This window comes from Nannospalax galili, unplaced genomic scaffold (genome assembly GCF_000622305.1).
Source record: "Nannospalax galili isolate Female #2095 unplaced genomic scaffold, S.galili_v1.0 scaffold59, whole genome shotgun sequence".
Classification (NCBI taxonomy): Eukaryota; Metazoa; Chordata; class Mammalia; order Rodentia; family Spalacidae; genus Nannospalax; species Nannospalax galili.
Window position 1 is genome coordinate 440,815 of NW_008344412.1, and position 7,131 is coordinate 447,945.

Here is a 7,131-nt window from a genome sequence, read left to right on the forward strand (position 1 = left end):
TACTCTGATATGCTTATATGGACATAAAATCACCAGCAAGAACATCTTCATGGGGGTCACTGCCAGGGCAAGTTTCCAGCCTTAGAGTTCTCCCCGCCCAACACACACCACAACCTCATGCTTTGCACTTAGATGTGAAATCTATTTGTTCATTTGTTGGCTTGTTCATTTGTGGTCTGCAGGCTGGTATAGCTTAGGTGTCATTAAGTGTTTCTGTGATGCCTGAACATAAGGGATAAAGAGAACACATGATACATCACAGGACAGAGCAACAATGACAGAATTGCACAGAGCCACGTGGTTCTTATTCTATTCTACGCTAAGTTCTGCTACTGTATTTTTAGCTCTGCCATCAGAAATCGGATCTTATTTATAATTAAAAGAAAAAACAGTATTAAAATGCCCATCAAAACAAAAACTCTGCACTTAACTATTAAAGAAATTTCAAAACTTTTTCTTATTGTATGCTACACTTGCTTGATGATATAATTGAGCCCAGGAAAAACTGAATCCAACTGATGGAAGTTTTGTTTTAAAATACAAGCACTGCAGAAGTTACAATACATGGTTACACTGATGTCTTTAACCTTGCATTGCCATGAGGCTTTGCATGAATCTCCCTAAAATAGAAGGAATGCTTTTGTTCCTCTTAATTTTGAATTCAGCTGTATGATCTGCTGCGGTCAGTGGGATATTAGCAATGTGGCTAAGTATCTGCCACAGGTTCTAAACCATGACCACAGCCAGGTTAGCCTCGTTTTCTGAAAGCACATTGCACATGACCATCTCAATCTAGTCACTCTAGCCAAGGATAGCTTGTATCAACCAACAGCCTTTCACAAGCACAGGAGCAAGTCCCTTGCTTGTCATCAGAGCTGTCTAGTCAACCCAGCTATTTGCAGATGCCTAAGGAAATTCAGCCGGCATGTGGTGCACGCGCAGCCCCTTGGTGGTGAAGGACGCTGAGTCCGAGGCCTGGGTTGCATGTCTGGCCCCGCCCTCCCGTGTCAGAGGGTGTGGGATTGCTGGGCTCAGCAGCAAGTCCACCTGCGGGCCTGGTGGACTACCGCAGCTCAGGTCCTTTTGAAATAAATCATGGGATTGAACTTCATACTGATGCGGTGGAATATGCCAAAGAAAAACTGGAGAGCTTCATCAAAAATAGCGATAGCTTTGATAATCAGCTCCTAGACCTAGAGCATCCTGAGAGGGAAGCTACAGGACAAGGCTAGGTCACCCTGATCATCTAGCTGCTTTTCAAAAGAATTACGTGGGCAAGCTGGCAGGGTACCTGCTGTGAACGAAATCATCTGTGCATCTGAAGATGAAGATAGAGTCCAACACGCACCTATCAAGAAAGCCACTGTGAAGATCTGAATTCTGTGAACCTGCATTTGTGGTCGGTAGTTGCCTCCAGATAGCATCTGATAGTCACAGTATGATCGGATTTACTGTGGAGCTGGAGTCCAGAAAGACTGAAAACTACATGGAGTCTACTCCAAGCTGGGGGTTACTAGTCACCGACCACAAATGCAGGTTCACAGACTCCCCCCCCCGTGCGCTGTCAGGAATCTACAAGACCTGGCACGGATTTACATTCGGCCCACGCTTAGAAATTTCATAAACGATGAGATGAGGGGATTCCTCAAAGGTCTCTGCCTCAGAGGAAGACAGAGAGAGCTAAAGAGAGACAACACCTAGGTGTTCCTGGGTAACCAGTTTATTCCCCAGCCTCTAGGTAGTGAGGAGGATGAGAAAATGGAAGAAGACTGCGGAGAAGAGGAAGAGAAAGATCTCAGTGAAGCCATGAAGCCTGAGGAGCCACCGCAGAATCTACTGAGAGAAAAGATCACGAAGCTGCCGCTCCCCGAGTCTTTAAAAGCTTCCCCGACATGTTTCAGAGACAAATAACGGAAAACACGACAGAATACCTACTGATTACTCCTTTAGTCTTGAAAATGTAGCATTTAGAAGGTGTTAGGAGAGAATTACATGAGAGTGAATTATAACAGAAAAATATGTTATTTCAGTAACAAAATGATGTATTCAGTGATTTAAACGAATCTCTTTTCTAAAAATCTATTTTTCTTTACATCTTCAGGAAATGCTGTTCGAACTCAGTGATTTCAAAATGGAAAGCGGTAATAGTCAGGACTTTTAGTGGCACTGGTTAGTTTTCCTTTTATATGAGGTTGGTGAACTTATCAGTTTATATAAGGATGTATAACCTGATTTGAGCGCAGTCTGCATTTCCTTTATAAGAACTTTCTTAGCTAATAAGGAAATCAAATACTTTGTAGACTATTTACTTTTGTTTTATGTATATTCCGGGCAATGTATGCGTGCAATAAGACAGCATATTAAGAAATTTAGCTTTAAAAAGCACAGTGTCATGAAACTGTACAGCCCACTTCTGCTTTTAAATCTATTGCCAAAAGATCTGGGGGAAAATCCCCGCTTCCCTCATAGAGATTTTAAGAGCACAGCAACCGAATAGTAAAGTAGAATGCAGGCACTTAACACAAGCAGTTTTTGTGGACCCTTTACAGTTTCAGTATTTAAAGATAATGAGATTCTCTTAACTCTCCAGAACTTTAAAAGGTGGTATATTTAGGATTGTTTTCAGCAATTCACTGTATAAAGTATTAGATTTTAAAAGGCATCTGCTGTCCCATTTGTGTGTGAGTGCTAAGGCAGTGAGTGAGCAAGCGTGTTAGGTAGCTCCTAGGAGCAGGGCCAGAGTGCTGTGGTCAGCTGATGCACTTTAGCAATGGGACTTTTAGTTTATATGAATATTTGTCTTTGACAAGGTAGGGGCCAAGCTCACCTACATTTGCTTTGGATCTTTTTAGTATAAATAGCTAATCACAAAATTTTACATTAGATTCTTTTGTGTTAAAATTTGGTTCAGAATCATAGTGCAATCTCTGGGACCCACACCATGCTCACTTAACTTCTTCCTATATTTTGTTTCTTTGGTTAGAATTATTATGGTTTTCATCCTTTGCTCAGTGTTATATACTTAAGGTACATAGATTATCAGTGATAAAACAGGCAGCAAATGCTGTTTTTTTTCCCCTAGTAAGGCCTGAAAACAGTCATTCCTTGTTAAGAAAGTGTATAACGTAGCCTGCCTACTCCTTAATGCTACATGGATATATAAATTTAAAGGGAAGAATCCAGGTGTATCGCTTATTACCACCAACATCACTATTACAACAGCTGCTCAGAGTTGCTTAAGAAATGCAATCATTGTGAAAGAACTATTATTTCTTTACTAATATTCAAAAGTTTTCAAGAATTTTACCTCCAATAATTTTGCATATATGAATCAATTAAAATACTCTGAACACAAAATTGTCTAAATGATGGTATTTTGGTAACATGGGAGACAGTTTTATGGAAAGGATTTGTTGGCTCAGGGTATCTATGATTTTTCTTAGAAAATTACTAAACTATGATCAGGAAATGCCCTATCTTCTATCTAAAAAAGTCATGTTGGAAATTGGTGGTACTTAATAATGTACCCAGGGGCTCCCACATGCTCAGCAAGCACTCTACCACAGAGATATGGCCCCAGACCAACATACTGGTTTTGTTGCTTGTTTGTTTTTAATTGTTTTAGAAGCTGAATCTTGAATTTTGGTACACATGAATTTTTATCTGGGAAGTGTCTTCCTCTCACCTCTCCTGTCCTGATTCCCCACCACCTGTGTCTTGCTCTTACCTCCCCTTCCTCGTCCCTCCCCCACCCCAAACGTGTGTCTTCTTCACCTCGCTCTTTCTTCCTCCAGAGTCCTGTGTTTTTTCTTGGAGCTGATGTCCAGATACCTAAGAATGCATATTTTTCAATGATCTCATTATTCAAGAGAGTTTGTTTAGGGATAAATTTGAAGACTAATGTTTTCATATTGTCTTTCATTCTGTTGACCTTGACAAAGTATACAATAGATTATTGTGATTATTGCATTTTTTGTCTTTGAAATTTTTTTTTTTTGGTCTTTATGAGACAGGGTCTCTCTGTAGCCCCAGCTGGCCTGGAACTCGCTATGTAGACCAGGCTGGCCTCAAACTCACAGAGATCCACCTGCCTCTCCCTCCTGAGTGCTGGGATTAAAGGCATGTGCCACCACGCCCAGCTTTATTTTGTTTTCAAATGCATTTATTTTATAGGTGTGACTTTATCATCATTGACTTTAAGTGAAGAGTAAATGAAATTTCAAGAGAAAGGAATCTTATTATTTCAGATGTACTAGAATAAGAATATTTTGGGTTTATGTTTATTTTTTAATAAATTCATGTTTACTTGAGTATAGAAAATTATGCTTTATAGGTAAAGAAGTAATAAACAAAGATGAAACAAAAAGAAATTAAAGTAAGCTGTGTGGTGGCTCACACTTGTAATCACAGCACTCAACAGACTGAGGCAGGAGGATTGTCTATAATTGAAGGCCATCCTGGGTTACAGAGTGAGTGTGAGGCCTGCCTGGGCCACAGAGTAATACCTTATCTTCAAAAAACAAAAGAAAGTATGTGAAAATGATGGGAATGTCATTATTGATTTGTATATAGATTAGCAAAACCTTTAAGTCCCATCTTGAGGCCTTTATTTTAAAGATGACAAAGTAGGCCTATAGTGGAAGGAAGCATTTTTTGTTTAAATCATGTGGCTAGTTGGAGGGAGGGTCTCAAAGAGCATCCAGACATAAGTCCCTGGAATCCTCCAGTGACACCATAGCTATCACGGTCCGTTTAAATCTCTACTACTCACTGATCGACATATTTGGCTCTGGTATTAATATGTTGTTAATATGGCATACATGGTGGTTAAAGCGCAAAAATTGTGTTGATGGCTGTTTGACACAAAAGTGGAGCCAAGGCTGTTAAATCATTGGAAGATGTGGAAAGTCATTTTAAATAAACAATCGCATACAATTAAGCAGAAAGAAAAAGAAAAGAAATTCAGCCAAAGCCACCTGAAAACCTCATTGTAAGGAAGAGGATAAAGGATAGATGATCTATAGTTAGATAGGTTGATGATAGAGATGACATATAGATGATAAATTAGATAGATAAACATGATAATTGTAGGTCTTTGAGGTTGTTATACTATTTTATTTTATTGTGGCAACAGATAGCTGATACTATGTAAAGATACAACATCTACCTGTATAAACATATACATATATTGTAGAATAAATATTGAGAAATATGTTGGAAGCTAAAACCATTTTTCTAATTAGTTATGTATAACATTTATACATATATCAATAAATGTTATATTAGATCAAGAAGCATTAATATCCCTCATGCTCTAACATTCTTTCCACCCCCTGTTACATGATGTTTCCTGGGATATAGAGGTTGCATTGTAGGTTAATCAATTAAGGCTGGGCATCTCACAGTCACTTATTCTCTAAATTTTGACCAGTTGTGGAATTTTGTAACAGTCTCCATCTGTTGCAAAAAGAACTTTCTTTGATGGTTGATGAGAGCTACACTTGTCTGCAAGTATAAGGATAAGTATTTAGAATATAGTAAGAAATTATGTTGTTCTAGGAGACTGAGAACAATATCCTGAAGTAATCACAAGAACCTGGAAAATAGAGATTAAGGATGGCGGCAGGGGCTTGGGGAGGAGTGGATAGGCACAGCTGGTGGGACCATTGCTAGGTTTTTCTCTTTGGAAGCTTATATAACACCTTCTGATACTATGAGAATCAGTTTGAGGGCAGGAGGCTTCCGAGTCAGTTAAAGCTCAATTACTCCAAGTCCTGTGTCTAATGTATGTCATGTCTTCAGCAGTAGGGTCTATAGGCAATCAAAGCCTGTGGTAATGGCCTAATAGTATCCTAGTCATAACAGTTCTACCACTGTTCAAAAGTCCAAGTTCAACATCTTTTATGAGATCGAGGTAAGCTCTAAGCTGTGAGTGTCTGCAAAACCACCAGCATGCAAAGGTATACCACAGGATAGAGCAATAGCTATGCCTTCTCAGATCAGGGCTCTCGTAGCTTCTAAGTGCCTGGATGGGTCAAACCTGGGAAAATGCTGCTTTTGTGGTCCTGTGTAAATCAGAGACCTCCTGGAGCTCTTTTCTCAAAGCAAAGTCCTTCAGATAAGTTAAAAACTTTACATTCTTAAATTTGTGATCAGTCGTGCCCAGTAAATTCTTAAGATGCCCAGTTAATTTTTTAAAAATATTTTTAGATAGGGCATGGTGGCATGACCCTTCATTCCAAGTACTGGGGAGGTAGAAGCAGGTGAATCTCTGTGAGATTAAGGATGCCTTGTTCTGCATAGACAATTCCAGGACAGATGGGCCTACAGGGAGTCCCTGTCTCAAAAAACAAACAAGCAACAAAATTTTTTATTGATTTTTTTAAATGACCAATTGCTATTGTAGCTGCCAGGGTTCATATCTGGGTATGGCTGACAACTGTGTTTCACTTCTGCTAGCACTATGAGAACTAGCCAATAGAGATGAAGCTTCCAGGTCAGTACAAGGTTGATTTCTTCATGTTTGTCCTGTGACTCAAGTATGTAGTATCTTCAGCAATGAGGTCTTTCCATGGAGTTCTAGAAGCATCATGTGCCTAATAAGCCATTCATCAAGGCAGGGTGGTTTTGGGGAGTGCTGCTCTAAAATTCATGTCCATTGTCTACTTCAGTGGGACACAGTCACGTTGCATTTCAGCACGACTTCTGTGGTAAAAGGTCAAGAAATGAGTACTTGTGTCAATTTATGGAAGTAGCAATTTAGCATCCTTTACTACTACGATCAAGTAGCTTCCAACAGCTCACAACTCAATCTTGCTTTTCAGTCTAATCATTCTGATACTGTAGCTAGAAACTGTCCACCATCCTCTGAGCATCTTGTGTCAGCCTTAGGTTTCTCTAACCATGAGAACTTTTATCATCAGGCATGTGTTCATGTCTGTTTTAAAAAGAATGATGATGTCACACCATACACAGCGGGCCTAGCTGGACTTGCATTACCATAGGTACTGATACTTCAAGTTAATGTCAACACAACATAAGTTCACCTCCACCCAACCCAACGAAGGCTGTCTCCATGTGCTTTACTTTCTCTCTCTCTCTCTCTCTCTCTCTCTCTCTCTCTCTCTCTCT

At 39.6% G+C, this 7,131-nt stretch overlaps 1 pseudogene; it reads left to right on the forward strand.

Moving 5' to 3' along the window:
* LOC115071633 overlaps nucleotides 1-1,911 on the forward strand; it is a 95,460-nt pseudogene extending 93,549 nt beyond the window's left edge.
* The last annotated feature ends 5,220 nt before the right edge of the window (nucleotides 1,912-7,131 follow it).